The sequence below is a fragment of the Melopsittacus undulatus genome, chromosome 7, assembly GCF_012275295.1.
Source record: "Melopsittacus undulatus isolate bMelUnd1 chromosome 7, bMelUnd1.mat.Z, whole genome shotgun sequence".
NCBI lineage: Eukaryota > Metazoa > Chordata > Aves > Psittaciformes > Psittaculidae > Melopsittacus > Melopsittacus undulatus.
Genome location: NC_047533.1, coordinates 46,332,810 through 46,351,089, shown reverse-complemented (window position 1 = coordinate 46,351,089; position 18,280 = coordinate 46,332,810). Strand labels below are relative to the sequence as shown.

The 18,280-nt window shown below is 37.7% G+C and overlaps 1 protein-coding gene across 3 annotated transcripts in view; it reads left to right on the top strand.

Moving 5' to 3' along the window:
* The window catches only part of FHIP1A (FHF complex subunit HOOK interacting protein 1A), a 91,557-nt gene that overhangs the window by 26,235 nt on the left and 47,042 nt on the right, over positions 1 to 18,280 (top strand). For all 3 annotated transcript variants that reach the window (XM_031048826.2, XM_031048825.2, XM_005148952.3), the window contains one exon: positions 16,151 to 16,212. The gene's annotated coding sequence lies outside the window, so the exon portion shown is untranslated. The remainder of the gene's footprint in view (positions 1 to 16,150; positions 16,213 to 18,280) is intronic.

The following is an 18,280-nucleotide window of genomic DNA, read 5'->3' as shown; positions in this document are numbered from 1 at the left end:
TGACAACCTCTGAACTGAGTTGCTGATGCTCTTAATGAATGCCTTGTTTTTTCTCTTATAATGGAGATTGCTTGCATGGTTTTTTTTACAAACATGTACTCCAGAAAACCACCTAAACTGGTACAGGGCAGTGTATCTTATATCTGTGTCTGCTACAGTGCAGACTGGGTAGGTCATGGAAGTGCATCTGTTCTACATATATAAAAGTATGTGGTGTTCTTTTTTTCAGAATATATTGAGTAGCGTGTTATGAACAATAGAACAGCTGAGCTTGTATGACCCCTGTTGGCGTGTTTCATTTACCATGTCACCATTAGTGTCTGCAGAAGTTCTTAAATATTCTGAAACACTTTGGGCTTTGTATCTAATTGAAACAAGCCCAGTGCTGGATGCTTATTGAGAAGGACATAGACTCCCATGCCTCTGTTCCCATCAAACTATAGAATTTATGTGTTGTGTGATATTTGTTTTACATTAAAACAAAACAAACAAATCTGTATGGTATACCCTCTTTCTTGAGCCTCTTAATGAAGGTTGCTGTAGTAGCATACAAAAGCAGTAAGCATCTCATGATGTAGAATAATTGTCTTAAAATTATTTAGGGGGGAGTAGCTGCAACAACTGATCCCTGCAAGTGGGATTCCCACTTACCTAAGTCAGGAATGAGATGACATCAGTATTCCTTCACCTCAGCATACTCACAGCCTGAGCAGGGTGCACAGTTGGGATGTTATTTGTGCAAGTGACCAGGTGACAACTTCTGTATCTCCGCATTGCTTCCCAGGTGGATTTTTAGCAGTTACAAAGAGTAGCCCAATCTGTGATCTTTCTATGACCCCCTTTTTAAAGGAGATCAGTATGCACATTTCCTATCTCCTAAACTGTTTAAGCAAGCATCAATTACAGGCCTAAGTGTTGAGTTTTGAAAGACCACTTTTGTGTGAGTCAGAAGAGTGGTTAGGTAAAGGCATGTCTGTTGTGGTTATTTTTTTTATTTACCACAACTTTGACTCAGCATCATTCCCTGCCCCTGATTCCTGCACAATTAATAGCAAGAGGGTGTTCACAGAAAAAGAACCTGTCCCTGGAGACGTGCTGTGTTTGTTTGTTGGCACATAGATAATTATTTTCTCACTCATATATTTATATTTATACTGAAAGTACTCCTTAAAGTACTTTTGTGTACTCCTGAATGTCAGTATTTTTCATCTATCACTATTCTATTGCCATTCATCTACCTTCATGATGCATAACATAGAGACATGATAAAAAGATTGAAAATGTATCTTGGGTTGATCGAAAGAAGAAATTCTGTTTCCAGTATGATAAAAATAACCTCGGACTTACTGTGCTTATACCAACATCACTGTATATTTTCATTATTTTCTTTTTTCTCTTATTTATCAGTTATGGTAAGAAAAATCACTCAGCACATCCCATCTATATCCTGGATTCAAGGACTTATGCACTTTTCAATAAACTGCATATACGATTCCAAGTTTTGGATAATAGGAAATGAAAGGCAAAATGAAATGGCTACGGAGTTTTTAGAGCTGAATAATTTCCTAACCAAGTTACACAGTGACTTCATGTGAAACAGCCTATGGTACCTGGCATTTTAATAATGCATAGTAAGGCGGGCCTATGTCTGGGGTTTTGTTTGAATGTTGTTGATTTTGTTTGCACGCGTCCTGATTTTTTTATTCAGTGGTGGATTTGTTTTGTTGTGGTTTTTTTCTTGTGTAATTGTTCACAGTTTGTTTTTTTTTTTTCCCTCTTGCTTTGTTGTCTCATTTATTTCTGTAGTACTTTTTCTACTGAGTCATTGTGCTGGTTCTGCTTCTGTTGGTTTACATCTGTTGTACCAAAACCTGTACAAATTCTGCATTTATTGAATTCATGTAAGGCTTCTCCATTGATGGTGTGTGGGTAGCCATGGTGAGAGGGTCTCTCTTGTTCTAACTGAAAAATTGTAGTTAGCAGCTGCCCCTTACTTTACTAAGCTTGCTGGTGTGATCCCATCCCAGTGGCACTGGTGCCAGCTGTGACTTTTTTCATGGAACTTGAAATGTTTAAGGGGCTTTAGGGGTGTGTGTGCGTGCAAGGAGAAGAGGGTAAAAAAACCTGACTACTTGTGCCTGGTCTGTTCCTTGATACACCTCTCTTGATTTTACCTGTTTTATTTTTGTCACTCACACAGTATGTGCAGCAGTATGGCAGGTTGTCTCCAGGAGATCAGACACCAAATGACTGAACAATTTAAAACATTATTCTAGATATACAGGAATTACTGTAAGAAAATTGCCCTTATCATTGTTATAGGTAGTTTTGACAGAGTGAGAGAAATGCATAGATACAAGTAAATCAAGACTGCAAAGAGAGGGTCTCAGCTATGTGCAGAATATATTTGCATTAACCCTGTTTGGTGAGCCTGGACTGGAAGTTTCTGCCAGTTAGAGCACATGGTAAAAATACCTTTTAATTGTGGGGGGAGGAGGGAAGGGGGGAGGGGCATAGTTCATTGCACTGGGGAGTTGTTTGAACTGTGTTATGCGAGGTGGGAAAAGACTGTATTCCTTTTTTAAGTCCTAAGCTTGAGCTGATAGTGCTAAACTTTGTTCTGTCTCTTCAGTCTCCCTGCTATGTATGAAAGCAGCTGCCAGCGTAAGAGGCTGCTGGCTAAGCTGACCCTGACAAAGGGCTCTCTTCCCATCCTGGCTGAGAAGGAGAGCAGAATGTGGAAGGAATTCGTCTGGGTTGGTAAAAATAAAAGCAGCTCTCACTCTTTAGCTATAACTACAGATTCTTTGCTGTGGTTGTTTCCTGTGGGTTTTGATGAGTCAATTGAATGCTTAGGATGTTTGTGCAATTTGGTACTGCAACTCCTCAAAACCGAAATTTACAGTGTCAGCTCTTAACTTGGTTTTGTCTGAAGCTACTAGATCCTTTGGCAAAGTGCTCTACAGAACGAGGATTTTGGTAGTTAGAGTGTGTACCTTGAAAACTCGGGTGTGAAAGGGGGAGCCTCGAAGGAAGTGCTGTAGTAACAAATTAAAAAAAGAACCTTCTATAGTTTTTCCATTCTGCTCTAAGAAAGGGGCATCAGGTGGCCATTAAACTGAACAGGGCACATTGCCCTGGGTGAGAGACCAAGCCTTGTTTCAGAATTATGCATGAAAAAGTAACAAAACACACTATGGGATTCTTGCATATGTTAAAACTAAAAACACCGATGTAAGATACTCTATTTGTACAGGCACTGATATTTCAGTGTTAACAAAACACACTTGAGGTAGTGACTGCAGCACTGGAAATTAGATGTGCTGCTGTTGCCTTTAAAGTCAGTTATATCCTTGTCAGCTGGCCTGCTTGCTGCTTTTTAACCTTAATATGTGAAACTGCAGTAGAGCTGCCATTCAGCTCCTGTATGTGCTGTAGTCTGACTTCTAAATTTATCTGAGCCAGAGAAATGGTGTATTTTTACTTATTTTGTTCTTATTCTCAGGATACTTTCTGAACTGTCCAAATGTGCTGCACTTGCATGCATATACAATGTAGTAGAGAGCTACCCAGTAATGCACTGCAGACTTAAATTTGCCTTGCTAACACAACATTTTTTGTCATCCAAAAATGAAAACTGGGTACACACATACGAATTTTTATCTGTCCAGCTTAATTTACATGTGATGTGCATGATAGGTCTACTTGCAATCTGGATGCAAAATCAGCTATAATGGGCCAGATTTTGTTGTATATACAGAGTAGAATAATATCCTGATTTGAGTAATCTTTTACACAGTAAAAATATTTTTGCTGTATAGTCATCTTTTACAGGTAAGCAGCACTGAAATTTCAGTCTTTGCTTTTCTTTTGAACCTGCTACTCTGTGTAGTGGTTAAGGAAGTTCAAGCAGCAGTTATGTTGGATCACTGGGAGAGCCAGTGATCTGCACAATAGGCAAAGAAATCTTGCTTATTATGCAGTAGGCTTTATATCTGATTAAATAACTTCATCATTTATATTGTGCAAAACTTTTGTAATCCATATTGACCATACATGTGGAATGTCAGTTCACAACTGTGCATTGCCAGGTTATCTGGACTGTGCACTATAGATCTATAGCAACCATGCTATAGATCCAGAAATAGTTTAGGTGCGTCAAAGTTGGCATGGCAGGGAAGAGCACTACATTAAATCTGGCTCTAATGTTTCTGAAGTTAGTGTGTCTCTGATAATGGTGAAGCCAGTTTTGCCTGACACAGAACCAAAGTTAATGAACAGTTGCTGTACAGAACCAGCTGGGACATGTGTCCCTGGAATGGAAAGCATAGGGAGGCACAGCACAGAGGTGTCTATTCTGCCTAAAGTCAGCTCAGCTTCATTTGCAGTCATTATTAGTTCTCATTCTGCTGTATGTAAGTGGGTATCATGTAAAGCTTGCTTAATATTGAGTTTTGAGAAGATTTGTTATAGTGTAATACAGCACCATGGAAAACATGGGCTTGGTCTGGGAATGGTACCACATCTGATATGTAAAGCACTCATGTTGAAACGAAGTGTTTTGCATTGCTGTCACTTGAATCATTCTGCAGGAGACAGTTTGAATCAGTAATAGTGGTACTGAGCCAAAGCTAATAAAATTAAGTCAGTATTACCATGCACTGTTGTTACTTTTTGGGTTCATCTACTCATTGTTGGCTTGAAAACAAAATACAGGTTTTGTGTTTGGAATTACTTGTGGGTTTTGTAGCAGGACTGACTTTTCTAGTATTTTCAGGTATGAGATTGAAAGATGGAAGTTGCAGAAGAAAATTCAGTCAAAGTGGAATTTATGATTAGTGTTTGGATACCTCTCTTAATTGCTTAGTGTTTCTATCTAGAATTGTCAAAGGCTTATTTCAGACACTTTAGCTGGGTGCTCAATTGTCATAGGAACGTTTCAAGTATTGGTGCACCTCTTAAATTATCCCAAAGAACCAAGCAGATAGCCCCACTGGCTCCATTGCAAATGTGCTTTAAGATGAATACTTGAAGGTCACTTCATATTTCTAGCTTTATCAGCAAGATGATTTGTAACATGTAAATGTAGTTGACACCTTTGCCTGGAATTTGGAGGCTTTGCCTAATTCTATTCCTTGCTGCTAATTAGTTCACCAGTCAGTTGCTTTTCATCTGATCAGTTTATATTTCAGAAGCCATACCAGTAGTATTCATCTTTCGCAGACAGATATATCTCTGATACCAGCAGACATTGTTAAACTCATGATCTCAAGTGGGGTACTGAATGGAGATCCCTTGTAAGAGGCTCACTGCCCAAATGTTTTGGAAAATTACCTGACTTCCATAAGCAGACAAACTTTGGGTGTTCTTTACCATACTTGTGCTCTTCAGTGGCACCTTTTCCTAGTCTGAATATTGGGAACTGTCTGTATAGTCTTGGCTAAGGATGGCTTTTTATGGATGCTTTTGTGTTTCTGTTGTTGTGCTGTGCATAGCTTTCAGAACTCTGTTTTGGTTCTACATTATATTCCTATAGTGCTGCTTCAGGGGAGTGGATACAACATAGAGATAGAGATACCCAATTCCTGCATTGTTTCCATAGCAGAGAAATGTCAGCTGATGCTTTTCTTTCTTTTCATTTTTTAATTTAATTTCTCTTTCTTTAAATCATCCAAACCCCTTGATACCTCTTGTCTGATTATGGCAATCTTGCAAATTAAGCTCCTGCAATAAATCTCATAGCAAGAAGCTTTCCTAAAATTACTAGTAACAGTAATGTTGATGTCCTAGTTATTATTGGAAGATGTTTTAGTTAATTCAGTGTGCCAGATCTTGTATTGTCAGCTGTAAGAATTGTCAGGATGTCAGGAAAACTGTAAGCACAGATTGGTCCACTAAGGTATGCCACTAGCTATAGTTCTGTCTACTTCTTGGGTACAAGTTGTCATTAAAATGCATGAATTGTTTATGTTTTGTACTGAAAAAGTTCTATTTTTAGAAGTGGTTCTGATAGTAGATTCCAGTCGGACAGGGGATCTTTGACATGACAAGCATAATGAAGCTGATTATCAACAGCATGTTTCAAAATAATGACTATATTAGCATCACCTTCAAAAGCTAATGGAATGAAAACATTGTGGAATTTTGTTGTGGCAGGTTGTCTTTTTTTTTTCTTATTTTGACTCCTCTGTCTGACAAAGGCAGCCTCACTATTACCTTGTTTTGAGTATCTTTGTCTTATCTCAGAAATAAGATTCAGCTGGTGAATGGAGGGAAAGATTGAGGCTATGCAGATGGAGCATTTAGGGAGGATTTCATTCATGTGACAGTGGGGTGTCACTGTTTGAATGAGTTAAAAACAATAAATTATGCATGTCACATTGTCTTTCAGTATGGAATATATGAAGAGGTTCTAAAATAGTAGAGAGTGGAAAGTAAGCTGGATTTTACTGACTGATAGGTCCCATGAGGCTACTTTCTAAAACTTTCAAACCATAGTGCTGTTCTCCATGCTTTCCTGGGATTCTCCTGTGGAGAATCAAGTTAGTTCTTGAATAATTCTTAATTAGAACAACTTGCTTAAGAAAAGCAGGCTCTTATTTAAGCAGTGTTCTCTCTGGAGAACAGTGTGGCCCAAACATGTCAATATTTTGAAAAGCTTGTCTCTCAAGATCAAATTCTACGTGAGTCTCTGTTATGGTAATCTATTGTTTTGAAGCTGGATTTGATTAATGCTAGTACTATAAAATGTCTTTAAGGCTTTGTGGCATTTCCATGCAAGTGAATAATAATACAAGCATGAGGGTGGAGAAGGGTGTATGCCAGACTTATTTTCCATAAAAATTTAGTAAAGAAAATATATACAGCTTTCTCTGGCATTGAAATTCTATAAATTGAGCCTATGAAGAATTAAAAAGATCAGAAAGGGATTTGGTTTTAGAGCTGGGCTGGGTTAATTTTGTGCCTAGATCTTTGTGCTGTGACTCTTAGGTTTCCTTTTGGTTGTTTTGAGTTCAAAGAGAGATGTGAAATAAACTTTTATGTCCAACAAAAGAAGGAGCTACAGCTGCCAAAAATAAGGAAGAAATACATATGGTTACAAGAGCTGACCTGAGTTGTCCCTTTGTTTGCCTAACCTGTCATTGATTCTGCCATTGCATATGACAAGGGGAAAATACCCGTCTCATGAGGTGCAGAAAGTGCTTGAAGCTTCCAAACTGCTTTAACTCGGATTGAGGTTAGTGATTTACACAAATCCCAGCTATTATCGACCACTTGGAGGAGGTGGCAAACCTTCACCCAGAGTATTGCACCTCTCTCCTAACTAAATACATTGACTGCTGAAGAGCTGCAGATTTCTGAATGTGTGTTGTAGATACCTCTTAATATTTCATGCAGACTATAGCTCTTATAATCCCACAATGTAGAATGCTATTTTGGGAATGTAAGATGCATGTGAAATGAATTCAGTAACTATCCCAAAAATGTAATGTGGGAAATAATTAATATCTTGGTTTGTCCTGGCCCCAGCAGTGCAGCCTTATATCCTATAAGTGGGATATATATATATATATATATATATATATATATATATATATATAGTTTGTGCTGCTTTCCACAAGGATGGGGATGTGGACATGTTTTTACGCAGAACTTTTTAAGGTGTGTTGTTCTTCTACAGGCTGTAGCTTTCCTCTATGCTTCTCTGCTTTTTTTTTTTCCCCTGACACTGGTGCTGTTTTTGTCATGGCAATAAATACAGCTCTCTAACATTCAGTTTTTCAGCACATACTCTGCTCTTAATGAATGTGATCATTTACACAGTGTCACTGTAGTATTGGCATGCTAAATTATTTAGTGAGCTGTGGCAGGTAGATAGCTCTGTGGTGTCTATGTTACTATGGCAATATATTTGCTTAATGTAAATATTAATCATTCTGACCATATGAATCTCAGGGCTTCTGACATTATTAGCTGTGTTTGGAAGGTGGGAATCAGCATATCTCAAAGAAAAGTTGTTCAGGAAATATTAATAGTTTAAAGATTACTTTCTTCTTTTCATAATTTCTTCTGCTTTCTGACTGAGCTATGTAATCTATTGATTGCAATGAACAGAACATTTCTCCCATTTCTTTATCATGGTTGTAATGCAGCTCTGTTATAAAGAAATATATAACTGTATTCTGATCCTCTAAAAATTCAGCTAACTGAAGTGAAAGGGAATAGGATCTTGAGGTCCATCAGCTTTACTCTCAGTCACAGAGGCAAGGCAGTTCAAGAAACATGAGAAATAAAATCAGACTTGGAAGAAAAAGTCTGCGATATTAGATCTAGTTCCACAGCTTGAAAATTAAGCTATGTGTGAGAGGCTTTTCTGTCCCCTTTTTGAGTGCTGTCACGTACAGAATTACTTAAGAAACCCCTCATTTGTCTGGAAGTTAATGTGTAAGCAATATGTCAATGAAGTATGTTTCTGAAATGTTTATATAGATTCTATGATTCTTTGGTTTTCTAATCTGTTTTTGTGGACCATTTCCAGGGAAAAGGAACTACCTTTTGCAAAGTCTTGTCTGAAAGGCCAGCTTATTCCTGATTTTGTGAACTATTCTTTGTCTGATCTGCTGCTCCTTTGAGGCAAAAAGTAGAAGTGGTAAAAGAATAAAATCATTCACCTTTTCTAAGTATGATGTGGCATCACAATTCATCAGTTGGTAGTCTATATAAAACTTCAGTCACTTCATACCATAAAGGATGAATGTACATCAGTACTATTCATAACATTTTATGTACCATTTTAAAACTTGTTAAAAGCCTAAACTTCAGATCAGTGCTGAAAAGACTTGGCTGGAATGTCCTCCCTCCCTATTTTTGAAATTTTCTCCCTGAATTGTCTCCAATTGCCAAACATCTGTAATGTAGGGAAAAAAAAGTATTATAAGCAGTCTTGAATTATATGTAGGGTAGATGATACTGGAGGGTTCTGTGTGCTGCGTTCTGACTTCAGTGCTCAGCACCTCTCTGGCCCATTAACTGTCCAAAAATAAATGACAAAAGATACAGCAGTAGCCAAGTACAGACTTCTGAGCTCTTTGTGCTTCACAGAAGAGTCTTTGCTGAACTTGCATATGTGTTCTTTATTTTTCCTATCTTTGAGATGATAAAACTTTTGCTGTCAGTTTTTGCATGTAAAGTAATGCTCCTTATTGGATAGGAATACAAACTGGAGCTGTTAGTTGCCTTTTCATGGCACTGTTGCTCACAAATGCTAGTTTGGAATTCAAGTTAACCTAGGAAAATTAATTATTTACCACATATCTTTTCCTGACAAGGCTGCCTGTGGGAATACTGTGCTGCTGGCTGTCTCTAAAAAATATGATATGCTTTAGATGCATCTGTTGTTTATAGATACAGGGAAGTATTGAAGCATTTAGATTCAGAATACCTACTAAGTATTAGCATAGTTGAAAGAGTAATTGGAGCAGCTTCTCTGATTATTCTTTTAGTAAACAAGCCATACTCACAAAATATCTAGGGAAAAGCCACGTGTACTGCAATACATTGAAGGAAAAAGACTGCAGAGCCACTCTGTCCTCTGTGGAAAGAACCTGTGTAGAGAGAGGAGCTCCTGTGGGATCAGGCCTGCAGGACTTTCCCTTAGGGAGAGAGGCTTGATGACTTTGCTTCTCCAAAGTCACAAGTATCTGTTTTCAAGACAGCTGGGAGGGATCCTCTGCGTACGCAATACTCCTTTCCAGGTTTGGCTTCAGGATGTGACACATACAATAGGAACCACATGTAGAGCGCGAGGAGTTCTTTTGACATAACTCATGCTACCAGTAGCTGAGTCTGATGGAACTCCTCTGCCTTGGTGGTTTTGTGGCACTAAGACCTACCACTGAAGTAGACTGCTCTCTTTCTGTTTTTTTTGCGCCTGGCTACAGCATGGACTTGGCGATACAAGGGTATACCAGTGGATTCTTACAACCAGAGATGCAGTGGAATGCTTCACATCAGTGAAACATGTTCTGTTTCTGAGCTACACTGCAATTCTTTGCTTCTGCTGCTGAAGTTTGGCATGCCTGTATTTTAAAGCTGGGCTTAAGAAAGTGTAATGAGTTGTATTACAAGCTGAATGTTTAAATGGGGTGATAAACTGAAAGGAACAAAAGTACGTTCCAAAAAGCAGTTGTGTTTAATGCTTCACACATGATTTGCTCAGCAGCTTCTTTTATTGTCACACTATAAATGCCTTTTCACTTTCCCCACAGAAGAAAAAATTCTAGTAGCTCTCCAATGCTTTTTTTACGTGCATAATGAATGGGTTTTTTGAGAATTACCTTATAATTAAGCAGTGAAGTTGTTCTATCTGTAATGGCTTTATGCTCTTTGTTGTCATTCTTTTTGTATATTTTACTTTGAAAAGGTAACGATAGCTGTTGTGCAGTCCTGTGCCTTCGATGGCTCTCCTTGTGGAAGGAGAGCTGGTGCTGCTCTTGTGTTGGAATGAAGCGCTCCCAGAGGAACTGCACATCTTAAACCTGTGCTTATCAGACATTCTTTTTGGACTGGCACATGACTTACACTGGTTACTGTTGATCCATGGATAGCTGGCACATAATTACCCCCTGTCTTGCCTTCTTTCCATTGCTGTCACAGGACAGATACATTGCAGAGATTAAAATGGAGGGAATGTTCTGGCCCTTGTCCTCTTATATTATCCTTAAAAATGGTTGTTGTCCATTTAAGTGCTCACATTAGATAGATGTGGCATAAAAATATGTAAGATAGTGTAAGGCATAAATTATATTTTCAATATCCTTTTCAGTGAGTGATGGGTAATTTTTAATAATCTGTGTAGTTTTGACAAGAGATGGTAAAAAATGTGAGTAAACCCAGACAAATATGGTCTCCAGGGTTTTTTTTTTTGTTAATTGTATCAGTACCTCACTGCTTTTTTTGTTAGGAATTAGAGAGTATATGCCAAGTGTAACGTCTTATGTTGTCATGCAAAAATACTTGTCACTTGATTCTTCCTGTTACTGCAGAAAGATAGACAGATGCCATTGAAATCATAGTGACAAAGCAGTGTTTACCTGCTCTTGCATTGTTAGAACATGGCTTTGGGCTTTCAGAAGGGTCAGGGAAAAGGTGCGTGAGTCTAGTGCCTTCTCACAGCATGAGCTCGGCAGGTGTTTATTTCCAGGTGCGGAAAACTTAACTGCCAGAGCTACAGTAATACTAAAGGATGTGATTCTAACGTGCTACTTGGTTATTATAGTTTAATGCCACTCAGCTTTATAATTAGCTTTACTAGACGTTATTAATAAGTGGGTTTGATATTCAAACCATGGTGTTGGAGTTAAGTGTGCCAATGAACCTTATCAGTGGATCAAAATGTAAATTTTAACTCATTTATCTCATTAGTCTTTAATAGGGCTTTGCTTCACAAATCATGGCTGCATCATCTGCTGATTATATCCTCTGATCCTAAGCAAAGGAGCACTCTAATAATAGCCATACACTGCGTGAAACCCTCCCACTGGTGTTCTGAAACACTGTCTTTTTCACTTCATTTAGAGGGCCTTGATTGTGTCTTATCTTTCTGTGCAATGCCAGAATAGAAAAAGGAAGGTGAGAATTCATTACTTGGAAGGCCCTGAGCTTAGAAACGTTTTGCCAAGTAGGAAATTCTGGTGGGGGCCATAAGTCTAAGTGTGTTGTCTGAGTCTGGTGCATAAGGACTCTGAGAGTTTTCTATGCAGTTAAAACAGTCAGACTGTCAACTGAATAATGATGACTTGCTGCTTTAATAATATTCAGGGCTTTCCAAAAGTCTGTTGCTCTCATCTTAAGGGAGAAATGGAGCTGAGTGATTTGCCCTAGGCACATGTAAAAGGGAAGAGAATTGGAGGAGAATGTTAAGTCTGCTGGTTTGAACTCTTGCATGTAGACAGTTATCACCATGGCTTGTGATGATGATCGTGTCCGCAGCCTGCAAGTAGAAGGGAATTGAACAGATTTGAGGGAATTCTCCTAGCAAGTCTCGTTAATGCTTTTCTTTTTTCCCCCACAAATTGCTCATACAGTCTTGTCTTAGTCCAAATAAACTTGTTCAGTCTGTCTAGAAACTCTCAAGCTTTGAAGGTTTCCCAATAAATATTTAAAATTCAGTGACTATGAATGAATGTGCTTGGTTCTGGTGTCTGAGCAACGAAACTCAGTCACTCCACTTGTAAGCTGATTTGGTTCAGGTCTGCTTCCATGTAGTCTTTATTTTGAAATATTTACACTAATCTTCTCAGGTCGAGTTCTTAAATGTTTGCATCTTTTCTACAGCAACATTAAAATAGTACTTCAGATATATCTGCAACAGTCCATCATGAGAGAATCTGTTGTTTAAATTGTTGCTAGCATTGCAAGATTAATCTCTTTTGTTACCATCCTGTGTTAAATTGATACTTAAAACCCACTGTAGTACTCTGAGGGATGTGAGATGGGACAGCTGCTGTAGCACTGTATTTTATTAGCAGAACCTACAGCACTCATGGGTCCATAGCGCCCATTGACTGCTTCTGGTGGTAGGTATGCTATGCTAGTAGTCATCCATCACAGTACTGTGGGTTTTTTTTTTGCATTGATCATATTGATGGTAGAGGTGGTAGACTGATCACACTGTCACAGGGAGAACTCTGTTTTTACTCTTGTCACAGAAAACCACGCATCTTGGACTCGCAGTCTTGCTGACTTAGAGGATGGAGAGGCATTGCCACAACCCCATCTGTGCATGTTGCATCTAGCAGGTTTAAATTTTCAAGTGTTAGCAACTTTGGGGACTGGTTCTGTCAATTCAGGCTGATTGTTGTGCTATGTATAATTGCAGGTGGATGTGCTTCTGGTACACTTGCTCCTGAAAAGAGGTTTTCTACCATTCTTCATTACTTTCTCATTAGTTATATATGTTTGGTTTAGTGCTGACTTACTAATAATGTCATTTATTTTTAGTTAGTTCTTCAGTGCAGAGGTGTGATTGTATGCAAATTCTCCCATAAAGTCAATGAAGGGCCTCCTGAGACACTGTCTGACTCTCAACACAGGAGGTTAATGTCCTTCATAGTTCAAGTATGCTTGAGAGCAGCAGGAATATCTGAATATATGAGTGGAGAGATGATGTATTCTCAAACAGTATCGAAATGCTTCATTACTGAAGTGGCCATGGCATGAATTGTGATACAAGTAAAATGGTGTCTGTAGGGATAGATGAACTTGAACATAAAACAAAGTGTAGCGATGGCAATATGTCGTGACAGTAGAAATACTGTAAGTTTTGTTCCAGCAGAGGGATAACTGGTAAGCAATGTAATAGTTTTAGCATGTACTAAAGTACTTATGTAACTGATGTATCGTAACAAAAAAATGATTTGACATACACTTCCTAATTCTCAGCCTATTTTTCTTTTTAATTGAGAGGTTAGAAAAAAGACTGTAAATTTGTAATTCGGTGTCAAACCTCATGTCCTCAGGACCAAAGTTGGAAGTCTTACTTCTACACATACTATGGTCACAGCTGACTAATGTTGAAGGCCTATGCGTACAGACAGACTTTCTCATGCTCTACAAACTGTTGCTGCTTTCAGCATGTGCTTCTGCTTTGGAACTCTGTGACAAGTGGTACATCACCTGTGAGTTTGTTTGCAATTTTGGATAGCACATTTATTGCTGATTTTCAAGAAGATCATAAAGGTAGATTGATAAATTTAGGATGAGGAAAATGTGAGGAGAGGTACTGGGTTTCAGGCATGGGAGGTAAGAGTACACTGCAACTATATGGGGGGGAAGTACCAGTGTACTGCAGCTTCTGACACCTGGACAGCCAGACAGAAGGACAGCAGTGAGGAGCAGCAGGGTTCCCAAAGAGATACAGAGACACTCCCTACTTTTGGAGGTGTGCAGGCAAGAATAAGAACAACATATTGTTGGGTGGAACCTGTGCTTTCCCACGCCTGTAGAAGTCTTCTTAGGTGTTATAACATTAGATGGGAGAGGCTGTGGTTTCACTTTTAGTTATCTGTACCAGGAAGGATTCCTGCTAGAGCTGACATCCAGTTGTCATCTTTACTAGGCTCAGTATTGATCATTCCAAGTGTTTTAAATTTTAATTAGTAATTACATTTTATTTTTACTAGTTTCTGATATTTACCCTACCTTTTGGTAGATACTGTTCTCCTGCAACATTGGTAAAGTTCCATGTTTTTCACAGCACTCCCTTTATGATGTATAGTCTTCATTTACAATTCGGAAAGGGCTGTTATTTACCTTCTTTTACCCTCCAGGGTGTGAAAGCTGCTAGTTTATCTTCATTCCTTCCTGGACTAGAAAGACACCTGTATTTCTGTTCATGCCTTACAAAGGGTTCAAATGCAGGACTGAAAAGTTATACAGAATTGTTACGAAAACTGTCAGATTACCTGGATCTCTCTTAAAAATTGTTCCCTTGATTATTTAGCAGTTTCTCTTTTTGCATGCTGGCAACATGTCTGAGATAAGTGTTGTATAGACTACAAATGCTTCTTTTGTTCCCATTGCATTCTTACATCTTATTATCCAGGCAAATGTAGACACAAGAATGCAAGATGCTGTAATGTCGTTCAGTCTGGTTGCAGAAAACTCGTGGAAGAGTGTAATGTATTTTCATAGTAGAGTAGATTTGTGTTATGAGATCTGAGATGAAGAATTAATTTCTGTTCTGCATAATGGACAGCTTAATACTGTTTACATGGTGTAGGTAATTTTATTCCTAGGAAAGCTGGAGAAGCTTAGAACATCTACCACCTGTATAAAATACAATGAAATAGAAACATAAATAATGTGTATTTTTCTTTGGTTTGGCTTTTTATGCACTAAGCAGCATAAAAATGCCAGCAATCCACTTTGGCTGTTTACTACCATTTATCTTAAAAGCAGAAAATTCAATGTATATATAGAAAGACATAATCTGTCGAAGTCCATCCAACTTGCAAATCTCTACTAATATTTTTTAAAAGGGTGTCGCTGCCAGAATAGGGGTTGGTTTTTCATGGACCTATGCTCACAGACAGGGAAGTGTTATTTTATTGAGATTTAGAGTTTGCAGTAGGAATTAATATTGAATGAATCTTCAACTTCTACTTATCTGCTCTGAGTTGGAACAGAAAGGGAGAGGGAGAAGAGTGTTCCTGTGCAGTATCCTATGAGACCTAATACCTGTGGGTTTGTGTGTTGTGAATGGGGAACTGATAGGAGTTTGTTTTAACCTTCTCCCCTCACCCCCTTCTTGCTCATCCTTGTTCTTCAGTGAAGTGTGTTTATAGCAACTTGGGGCTCTCTTAACAGTAGTGTTCATTCGGTGGTTTTTCTCAAATTTGGCAACTGATAGTCATAAAAAGGAAATGAAAAGGATTTTGCAAGTGCTTTTCTCTTTGCCAAGCTTGGAATGTAATTTAGGGCAAAGGGAGTTCACCAGCTTCTGGAGCTTTCTCTAAGCTAAATTGCACATCTGATGCAAACAATGTTGGTTCACACAGTGTTTGTTTTTTCTGGTCTTTCTTCTTATTTTTTAAAAGAAGAAAAAAAAAACCCAACCTAATAAACTCAGCAAAAACTACAAAAATACATTTACATTCGTTAAGTGTCAGTGCACTAAATATAATATCTTATCACAACCTTTGCCTAATGTCAGGTGACACATAATACATAGGATGAGAGATAAAAATGACTTTTCAGATTTTAGTAGCTCATTAATTTTACTAGGTTTGAGGAGTAATTTGTGATGGGCCTCTGCCATCTTACAGTGCAGTAAAACAGTTGTCTTGAAGCTGTGTAATGATATGTTTTTGCTCATTCCCTTCTTTCATCATGTCACTAAGAAGTTATCAATTCAGCATATAGGAAATAACATTGACTTGGTGGATAAGTATGTTGGAGTAGTAATTCTCTCTAAAATTAGTAGTTTTAGTTAACTGTGTACAGAAAGAAAAATGACAGATTCAAGTCATCTAGTCAGTTATAGTCCATGTACTACAATGAACATCTTGAGAAGTATGAGAGGGTTTAATTGTATGATACATAGCTACCTAAATTTATATATAGTTATGAGAAATTTCTTTTTTTCCAGGAATAAGGAGAACTTTGTATTGTGAATGACATCCTGGGAGGAGAAATAGATATGCTGCTAGAGTAAGTATTATGTTAACAAGTAAGCAATATCCGTTCTGTACCTAACACTTTTGATTTTTGTAGCATATTCTGTCTTTTCTGGACCTTTTAATGGAGAGACAGATGAAGAGAAATAATGTGTGGATGTGGACAAGAGAGAAGAATTCCATCTGCAAAGTTGAAGTTCTTTTCTCAGTGGAAACTTAGTGACCATCCTCTGAGGAAGCTTGTTGGTTGGTTTGGTTTATTGATCAAGTAATCAGGATAAACTTAATGGTGTTTTGCTACTGGTTCTTGTGCTTGAACTCTATTTAGAACCTGCAGAATCATCTGAGAGTTTGGAAATTAAACAGAAATGTTTATGACTTCATCATCATGAAATGTGGAATGTTTAGAATATATGTTTATTTGCATTTTATTGTGGATTAGTGCTGAAAACATACATGTCTTCTTTAATGTCACTTTGTAGACTTGAGAAAATTATTCTTGGACTTATTATGCTTATTATAATGAGTAGTTTGACATGTTAGACAAATCACTTGAAAAATTATCTTGTATATTATTTCTGTAGCCATAAAATATATAGCTTAATCTTGTTGTGTGTAATCTACATACGATAATTACAGGTATATTGGTGACTTTTTTTCTAGACCATCTTTCTCTCAGGAATATTTCCTAGTCTGTATGTTAGTGCTCTGAAAATAGTTTTTAATCTTCAGAAAATAGTCTTATACTGCTTTGCTGGTCTCATTCATCTACCTGTAAGGAAAGTTTTCTAGATAGGCAACATAATAATTTCCTATTAATTTATTTTATGCTTTTAGCTACAGACACTGTTTCACTTTTCTCAAAAAATCAACAAAAAAAGAGAAGTTGCATTCACTTCAGAATCACAGCTTCAAGAAGCATGTGGTTTTCCTAAATTATGTATGTGTCACAGGTGTCAGAATTATCCTGTAAAGCAAAATCAATGTTGCATATCGCATAGATCATTTTGTTTTCTTTTTTTCCACTAGCATAACCAGAACATAAAGTAGGTTTTGTTAAAAGTCTGCTTTCTGATGTGTTGCTCCCTCCCACTCATGGATGGTGATGAATTTTGAAATAAACCCCATACAAAATCTCAGTACAAATTCAGAGGTTGACAACAACTGTTTTTTTTCCCAATAATTCACTTCAATTATGACAAAACAAAATTACTAGTGTAGACACAGCAGCTGATACCTGCAATTCACCTGGAAGTCAAGGAATGAAAAGTAGCTTTCATTCAGTGACATGTGCTACACCCTGTGGGGTTGTTGTCTTTCTCTTTGAAACTTGGTATGAAAGCATATTCATAGTACAAAGTTTTAAACTGAGTTTTGTTTTGCTTGTGATGCCTGTCTCTCACAGTACAACACTGAATGCTTTGGTCTGTGGGTCTTGGACATTTTAATGACTTGGTTTTCCGTGGAAACATGGTTTTCTTGGGTCAGCAATTTTGGTGGTAGTTAGGGAAGTAACCAGAAAAGTTAAAGCCTCAGAATTTGTTTCTGTTCAATAGCATCTGCCTTCTTTAGTATACAGGTAGAAATGACTTTTCTGTCCTGCTTTAGGGTTGGGTTGTTGTTTTGGTTTTTTTTTTCCAGTTTAGTTTAAGGTTTTAATATCCTTTTTACAGCAGTTGCCTGCTAGTAGCAGACAAGATAGCTCAGTCTGTGCTTGAGTGTTACTAAGGATAGAGATATCTAGCTTGGATATTAAGAACCCTATCTGCTATTTTATTCTAAAGTTTTTAAACAACATAACCTGTGTTTTGAACCACTGATTATCTCCAAATGTTGCTTGTCTGGATTAGGCCAAATGTGAGAAGACCAAATATATCAGAAAAACAGGTTTATTATATTCTTATCTTTCTCTAAAAGGAACAAGTCATACCACTAGAATTGCAACTTTATTTTTTTCCTCCCTGGCTTCAGATTTATGACCTAGGGATATGAATGTGTAGTTCATTCCTCCTGGGACTTTGCAAGAGTAACTTCAGTGACTGGTATGCTGTTGAGTTCCAGTGAGATTGCTTACGTGCAAATGCATGTGGTAGGTGAACATA